Consider the following 9,539-nt stretch of genomic DNA (forward strand, 5'->3'; position numbering starts at 1 on the left):
AAATCCACAAAACTCAAACAAAATAAAAAAAAGTCAGAAACAGAAGGACACTTAAGCAATGGAAACACCGATCTACCAGAAAGCAAAAGATAAAATGGCTATAGAAAAACTTCATATTTTAATAATCACCCTAAATGTAAGTGGACTGAACTCACCAATAAAAAGTCACGGAGTTGCAGATTCGATCAAAAAACAAAACACAATCATATGCTACCTCCAAGAGACACATATTAGTTCTGAAAACAAATGTAGGCTCAAAATGAAAGGGTGGAAAAGAATATTTCAAGCAAATGGCATTCAGAACAAAGCAGGAGTAGTGGTACTAATATCAGATGAAATAGACTTCAAAATATAAAAGATTAAGAAAGATACTGAGGGACACTTCATTAGTGACTAAGTGAATCATACACCAAGAAGACATAACACTTATTAATATTTCTGTTCCCAACCAGGGAACCTGAATTATATAAAGCAATTACTAACAGAACTAAAGGTAGAAACAAACCAAAATACTATCATAGCAGGGGACCTAAACACTCTACTGTCGGATGTGGACATAGCATTCAAGCAGAAAATCTATAAGGAAATAACATCTTTAAATAACATATTAGACCAACAAGACATAATTGATATTTACAGAGCCTTTCATCCAAAAACAGCTGCTTATACATTCTTCTCTAGTGCACATGGAATATTCTCAAGGATTGACTGCATACTGGGACACGGAGATAGCCTCAATAAATATAAGAAGTTTGAAATCATATCAACCATATTCTCTGATCATAATGTTTTGAAGCTGGAGATCAACTGTAAAAAGAAAGCGGAAAGTACAGGAAATAACATGGAGATTAAACAACATGATACTGAAGCATAACTGGGTCAGAGAAGAAATAAAAAGAGAGATCAGAGGTATATAGAAACATGATGATAATAGTACAACATATCAAAACTACTGAGACATGGCTAAAGTGATAATAACCGGAAAGTTCATATCAATACAGGCCTATCTCAAAAAATAAGAATAAGCTCATATAAACAATGTAATGCTTCATCATCTTAACAAATTAGAAAAGGAAGAACAAATGAAGCCTAAACTCAGAAGAAGGAAAGAAATAATCAAAATTAGAGCAGAAATAAATGAAATTGAAAATAAAAAAAAGAAAAACAATAGAAAAATAAATGCAACAAAGAGCTGGTTCTTTGAGAAGAATTGACAATAGAATTGACAAACCCCTGGCTAGACTCACTAAAGATAAAAGAAAGAGGACACAAATAAAATCAGGGATGAAAGAGAGGAAATTACGACTGATATCACAGAAATACAAAGGATCATATAAGAATACTATTAAAAAGTATATAATACCAAATCTTACAACCTAGAAGAAATGGACTAGTACTTAGAAAAATACAATCTTCCTAGACTGAACCAAAGAAAACTGGAAAATTTAAATAGAATGATCAGAAGTATGGAAATTAAAACAATCATCAAAACCCTTCCAAACAGTAAAAGTCCAGGACCAGATGGCTTCACCAGTGAATTCTACCAAACAGTCGCAGAAGATTTAATATCTATTCTTCTCAAACTCTTCCAAAAAAATTGAAGAGGAAGCAATACTTCTCAACACATTTTATGAGACCAATATTACCCTGATAACAAAATCTGGTAAAAATAACACACAAAAAAAGAAAACTACAGACTAATATCTCTCATGAACACAGATGCAAAAGTCCTAAATAAGATACTAGTGAACCAAATACAGTAACATATTTAAAAGATTATACACCATGATCAAGTGGGCTTCATCCTAGAGGTACAGGGATGGTTCACAGTACACAAATCGACTAATGTGATACACCACATAAACAAATTAAAAAATAAGAATCATATGATCATATCCATAGATGCAGAAAAAGTCTTTAACAAGATACGGCACACATTTATGAACAAAAGACTTAACAAAATTGGTATAGAAGGACACATAATAAAGGCCATATATGACAAACCTTCAGCCAACAATGCACTTAATGGTGAAAAACTAAAAACCTTCTCTCTAAGATCAGGAACAAGCGAAGCTGTCCACTATTGCCACCTTTATTCATTATAACATTGGAGGTCCTAGCGTGTGCAATCAGACAAGAGAAATATATTAAAGGCATCCAAATAGGGAACAGAGAAGCCAAACTGTCACTATTTGGGGATGAAATGATTCTCTATATAGAAAACCCTAAAGACTCCACAAGAACACATCTAGAAACAATACACAAATACAGTAAAGTCTCCGGATACAAAATTAATGTTCAAAAATCCATAGTGTTCTTATACTCTAATAATGAAGTGTCAGAAAAAGTAGTAGAAAAATTAATTCCTTTCGCAATTGCACCAAAAAAATAAAAAAATAAAACACTCAGGAATAAATTTAACAAAATATGTGAAGGGCCTACATTATAAAAACTACAAGACTCTATTAAAAGAAATCAAAGAAGATACAAAAAAATGGAAAGATATTCCATGTTCTTGGATTGGAAGAATAACAGCATGGTATTGGCAGAAAAACAGACACACGGACCTGTGGAACAGAATCGAGAGTCCAGAAGTAAACCCATATTTATATGGGCAAATAATTTTTGACAAACAATCCAAAAACATACAGTGGAGATAGGAAAGCGTCTTCAATAAATGGTGCTGGGAATACTGGAAAGCCACCTGCAAAAGAATAAAACTAGACTATTGTCTATCACCACACACCAAAATTAACTGAAAATGGATTAAAGACCTGAGTATAAGACTTGAAACAATAAAATGCATTGTAGATAACATAGGAACTAAACTCAAAGACCTTAAATTTAAAGAAGATTTTATGAATTTGAACTTCAAGGCAAGGGAAGCAAAAGGAAAAATAAATGAATGGGACTACATCAAACTAAAAAGCTTCTGCTCAGCAAAAGAAATCGTCAACAAGTTAAAGAGACAACCATCTGAATGGGAAAATATATTTGCAAGGAACGGCTCCAATAAGGGCCTAATATCCAAAATATACAAAGAACTCCTACAACTCAATAACAAAAAAACCCACAAATGATCCAATCGAAAAATGAGGAGAGGACCTGAACAGACACTTCTCCCTAGAGGACATACAAATGGCCAATAAATATTAGAAAAGATGCTCAACATCGCTAGCTAATAGAGAAATGCAAATCAAAACTACAATTAGATACCATCTTACACTTGTTAGAGTAGGTATAATCAACAGAACAAGTAATAAAAAATGGAGAGGATGCGGAGAAAAGTGAACCCTCATACACTGCTGGTGGGACTGCAAATTGGTACAGCCACTATGGAAAACAGTACGGAAGTTCCTCAAAAACTAAGGATTGATCTACCATATGATTCAGCAATCTCACTATTCGGTATTTACCCCAAAGACTTGAAAACCCATATTCAAAAAGATATTTGCAAAGCTTTTTATTTCGAAGTAGTCCTATTTGTTTATTTTTGCTTTTGTGCCTTTGCCTAAGACATATCCAAAAATATATTGTAAAGACCAACATCAAAGTGTTTACTGCCTATGTCTTCTTCTAGAAGTTTTATGGTTTTAGGTCTTACATTTAAGTCTTTACTCCATTTTAAATTTATTTTTGAGTATGGTGTAAAAAAGTGGTCCTGCTTATTTATTTACTTATTCATTTTGCATGTATCTGTCCAGTTTTTTCAATGCCATTAATTGAAGACACTGTCTTTTCTTCATTGTGTATGTTTGCCTCCTTTATCATAGATTAATTGGCCATATAAGTGTGAGTTTATTTTGGGGAGTTCTATTTTGTTATATTAATCTATGTGTCTGTTTTCTGTGCCAGCATCACAGTGTTGTGATTACTATAGCTTTGTAGCATAGTTTGAAATTGGGAAGAGTGATATTTCCAGCTTTGTTTGCTTTCTCAAAATTGCTTTAACTATTTAGTTTTTTTTTTATGATTCCACATAAATTTTAAGATTCTTTGTTCTAGTTCTATGAAAAATACCATTGGTATTTTGATAGTACTTGTATTGAATCTGGAGATTTCTTTGGGTAGTATAGAAATTTTAACAATATTAATTCTTCTAATCCATGAATATGGTATAACTTTCCATTTATTTGTGTCATCTTCCATAACTTTCATCACTTTTCAGTGTATAGGTCTTTTGCCTCCTTAGCTAAATTAATTTAGGTATTTTATTATTTTTGATGCAATCATAAATGGGATTTCCTTAATTTCTCTTTTGATAGTTTATTAGTAGGATATAAAAATACCATGGATTTTTGTATATTAATTTTTTTATCCTGCAACTTTGTTGAATTCATTTATTATTTCTACCAGTGTTTTTGGTGGAGTCCTTAGGGTTGTGTATGTATAGTATCATGCCATCTACAAATAATGACAGTTTTACTTCTTTATTTCCAATTAGATAATTTATAAATAAAATGAAACAATGATTAGTAAACATAACATTACATTGATATGTTTTTACTTTTTATTTTTATATGCAATTTTATATTTTTGGGTTATGGTAATATGTTAATTTTTGCCACTTTTGGAAATTGTATATGGGATTGTGTGGCTGTCAAAAGTTGTATTATGTGTATTCATGACCTCTGCAAATATAGTAAAGCTGGTGTGTAACAAACAATCTCAATGAACTGCTCCCAAGTTTTCTTTGTGAAATAAAAGTTACTTTGGTTAAAAGTTATCATTAATATAAGTGATTGAGACTATACTTAAGAGCAACAGTTTCAGAGAAATGTAACCGTGTACTTGCACTTGATTTTCAAAGGCAAGAGTAGTTTTATCATAAAGAGGCAATTCTCAGAGGGTATTTCTTAATTAAATTTATTGGGGTAACATTGGTTAATAAAATTATATGTTTCAAGTGCACAATTGAATAATATAGCATATGTATATTGCATTGTGCGTTAAATTTCCTTCTATCACCATATGTTTGATCCCTTTTACTCTTATTTACCTCTCCCCTTCTCCTTTCCCTCTGGTAACCACTAAGCTGTCGTTTGTGTCCACAAGTCCCTGTTCTTTTGTCTCGCTCATTTGTTGCTTTCAGTTTTATATCCCATATATGAGTGAAATTGTATGATTCTCACCTTTTTTCTGCCTGACTTATTTTGCTTAGCATGATAATCTCAAGATCTATCTTTGTTGTCACAAATGGTAGAATATCATCTTTTCTGATGGCTGAGTAATATTACATTGTATATATATGTACCATCTCTTCTTTATCTAATCATCTATCGAAGGACACTTTGGTTGCTTCCATGTCTTAGCCACCATGAATAATGCTGATATGAACATCAGAATACATAAATCTTTGTGGATGTTTTCAAATTTGGGGAGTAAATACCCAGAAGAGGGGTTATTGGGTCATATGGTAATTCTATTCTTAGTGTTTTGAGGAAACTCCATACTGTTTTCCATAGTGGCTGTACCACTATTTTTTCACCAGCAGTGTATAAGTGTTCCGTTTCGCCCACAACTTCTCCAGCACTTGTTATTTCTTGCCCTGTTGAGGATAGCTATTCTAATTGGCATGAGATGGTATCTCAATATTTTGTTTTTATTTCCTTTTGTCTTTGTCTCCAAACTTCTTTATACTTTTCATATATATTGAGGACTCCAAGGAGCTTTTTGTGAAATAAACTGCTGATATTTACCATACTAGAAATAAAAACTGAGATGCTTCTTAGTGCATCTTCATTGGAAACTTAATACTTCTATATTGATTTATTTTAAGATACCAATGAGGAATGTACTATGTGTTAATAATATCTGTTTCATTATATTTGTCCTGACCTCACTGAACGTGACATAAAAAAAAGTGTCAGTTTCTTTTAGAATATGAAAAAGCATAATGAAAAAGCAACTCTTGTTTGCCTTCTTTTATAAATGCCTGATTCTGAAAAGTTGTAAAATAATATTTTAGTAAAGTTTGCTCAATGTCAATTGTCTTATGTCTTTCATTTACTATTTATTGCCTTTAATCTACAATATAGAGGATCACTCTCACACCAGTGTAATCTGTTTATACAGCAAAGATTTTGTGTCTGACTGTAATGATTTTCTACGATTTATGTTGACTTTATTATGTCGTTGATCATTTGAGAAGACAAAGATTTTCTAATTAGCAAATAGCTAAGGTTACTTATAATTATGTTCCCTTCTATGCTTATTTTAAAATTTATTATTGTCACTTTCAAATGGAGAGACATGTATCATCCCATAAGCACCCACAATCCTATATTAAATGTTCAAATTTACTGACAAGTTTTGATATTTTTCTTCTAAAAATTGAATACTAAGTGTACAATTAGTCAAAATGATTTTTTGAGATTTTTTTAAGTTCTACTCTCAGGAACATTCAATTATGCAATACAATGTCATCAACTGTAGTCACCATGCTTTACATTGGATCCTCAGTACTTATTTATATTATAGCTTAATTTAGTGCCCTTTACCACCCGCTCCTTATTTCCCCAACTATCCAGCCCAATGCCCAACCACTTTTTTTACTCTCTGTTTCTACCTATTTTACTTTATTTTAGATTCCACATATAAGTGATACCATGCAGTATTTGTCTTTGTATGGCTCATTTTACTGAGCATAATATCCCAAAGGTCTATTCATATTGTTATTTATGGGAAGATATAAATTGGCTGAAATTTATATCATAAAGAGGCTATTCTCAGAGGGTATTTCTTAATTAAATTTATTGGGGTAACATTGTTCTGTTGAGCTTGCCACCATAGTTGATGCAGTGCCACCATAGTTGAGATGTCAACAAAATGGATAACCAAGGTTGCTCAACCCAGAGGATTCCCTGAAACTCCACCTCGTGCAATTCGCAGCCAACCCCCTGAGTGGGGTTCAACTCCAGCCTGCGCCCCTCTGGGGCCATCTGTTAAGATTCAGCGAGCAACCCACAGATGCTGTGCTTATACTTGCCTCAGGAAACTACTCTAAAAACCAAGGCCAGCTGCCACCAGTGTGGGTCTTGTCGCTCCTCATCAAGGAGCACAAGACTCACTGAGGACACATCAGGATGTGGCTTGGGTTGGCTGCGAATTGCGCGAGGTGGAGTTTCAGGGAATCCTCTGGGTTGAGCAACCTTGGTTATCCATTTTGTTGACATCTCAACTATGGTGGCACTGCATCAACTATGGTGGCAAGCTCAACAGAACAACAATGGATTCTGCTGACACTTCTGCTTAGGAGAGAACCTCGCCCCTGGCCCTAACTCTAACAACTCAGTGTCCCCCTGTAAGACTCTGGTGCCCCCCATGCAGCCCATCCGGCGTTGGTGCTCAGAGTGAGCGGGTCCATCACCATGAAAGTCCACTAGCCCACACAGCCTCTTTAATAGGAGTCTGCAGCTGTCGTATCTTCTGTCCCACTAAGCTGCTTGGGACCAAGCAGCCTCATGTCTTTGTCCTCTCCTACATTCTATCTTTGCAGGGTTATTTCTTACTTCTCTCCCTAGTTGTAGTGCTTTTGTTCATTTATGTCTCGGGTGACTTTACTTACTGTTTTGTGTTTCTGACACAGCTTTCATTTGATCGCTAGAACGATGAACAAAGCCTGTGTCACTTATACCATTTTTCCCCGTCCTTCAAGGGTCTTATTTTATTAATCCACTCATCTACCCTATATTTTGATTACAGCGTTTAATCTTTTTTTCATTTGAAGTAATTGTTGACAGATATGTTGTTTTTGCCATTTTATTATTCATATTTTTGATATATATTTTTTTCTTCTTCTTAAAGAAATCTCTCCAATATTTTCTGTGATACTGGCTTGGTGGTGATGAACTCCTTTAGCTTTTTCTTGTCTAGCTTTTACTTATCTATCCTTTAATTCTAAATGATAGCTTTGCTGGGTGAAGTAATCTCAGTTGTAGGCCCTTGCCTTTCTTCACTTTGAATATTTTGTGCCAGTTGGCTTCTGCCTTGCAAAGTTTCTGTTGAGAAATCTTCTGGTATTCCTGTGGGAGAACACTTGTAAGTAACTAGTGGCTTTTCTCTTGCTGCTTTTAAGATTCTCTTTGTCTTTAACCTTTGGCATTTTAATTATGATATGTCCTGGTGTGGGCCTCTATGGGTTCATCTTATTTGTGACTCTCTGTACTTCTTGGGTCATTATTTCTAGAAATAGGTTTTCAATTCCATTCGCTCTCTCTTCTCCTGGTACCCCTATTATGCAAATGTTGATCTGGTTGATGTCTAGAGGCCCCTTAAACTATCCTTATTTCCTTGTTGCTGTTCTGATTGGGTGTGTTTGTTACCTTATCTTTTAATCGCTGATTCGATCCTCTGCTTCATTTAATCTGTTGATTCTCTGTAATGTATTCTTTATCTCAGTTATTGTGTTCTTCATTTCTGACTGGTACTGTTTTATGTATTCTATATCCATTTTTATATTTTCTATCTCTATGTTAAAGTTCTCACTGAGTTAATCTATTATTCCCCAAAGTTCATTGAGCATCCTTATAAATAGTGTTTTGAATTTCGTAACTGGTAGATTTATTGTCTTCATTTTGTTTAGACTTTTTTTATTAAATTTATTGGGATAACATTGGTTAATACAATTATATATTTTTCAGCTGTACATTATAATTTAACATCTATATATTCTATCGTGTGTTTGCCTCCCAAAGTGCACTTTCCCTCAGCTACCATATATTTGATCCCCTTTAACAACTTCATCCGTCTGTCCCCATATATTTAACTCACATTACCCTGTCTAACTCTCCCTTTCTCCCAACAACTTACCATCTGGTAACCACTAGTGCATTGGCTCTGTTTGTTTGTCCTGGTCATTTGTTGCTTTTAGGTTTATATCCCATATATAAGTGATATCATGTGGTTTTCAACTTTTTCTGTCTGGCTTATTTCACTTAGCATGATTATCTTGAGGTTCATCAACATTGTCGCAAATGGCAGTATTTCGTTTCTTCTTATGGCTGAGTAATATTCCATTGCATATATATACCACAGCTTCTTTAGCCAATCACCTATTGTAGGATACTTCGGTTGCTTCCATGTCTTGGCCACAGTGAATAAAGCTGCTACGAACATCAGTGTGCAAATATCTTTTTAGATATGCGTTTTCAAGTCTTGGGGTAAAATACCCAGTAGAGGGATTGCTGGATCATATGGTAAATCAATTCTTAGTTTTTTGAGGAACCTCCATACTGTTTTCCATAGTGGCTGTACCAATTTACAATCCACCAACAGTGCACTTTCCTCCATATCTATACTAGCATTTGTTATTTCTTGTCATTGCGACAACATCCATTCTGACTGTGTAAAGTGATATCTCACTGTGGTTTTAATTTGCATCTCTCATGACTAGTGTTGTTGAACACCTTTTCATGTACCTGTGGCCATTTGTATATCTCTTTCAGAAAAATGTCTATTCAGGTTTTTTGTTATTGAGTCGTATGAGTTCTTTATACATTTTGGATACTAACCACTTATCAGATTTATGGTTTGCAAAA

The sequence above is a fragment of the Pteropus alecto genome, unplaced genomic scaffold, assembly GCF_000325575.1.
Source record: "Pteropus alecto unplaced genomic scaffold, ASM32557v1 scaffold403, whole genome shotgun sequence".
In the NCBI taxonomy this organism is placed as follows: domain Eukaryota; kingdom Metazoa; phylum Chordata; class Mammalia; order Chiroptera; family Pteropodidae; genus Pteropus; species Pteropus alecto.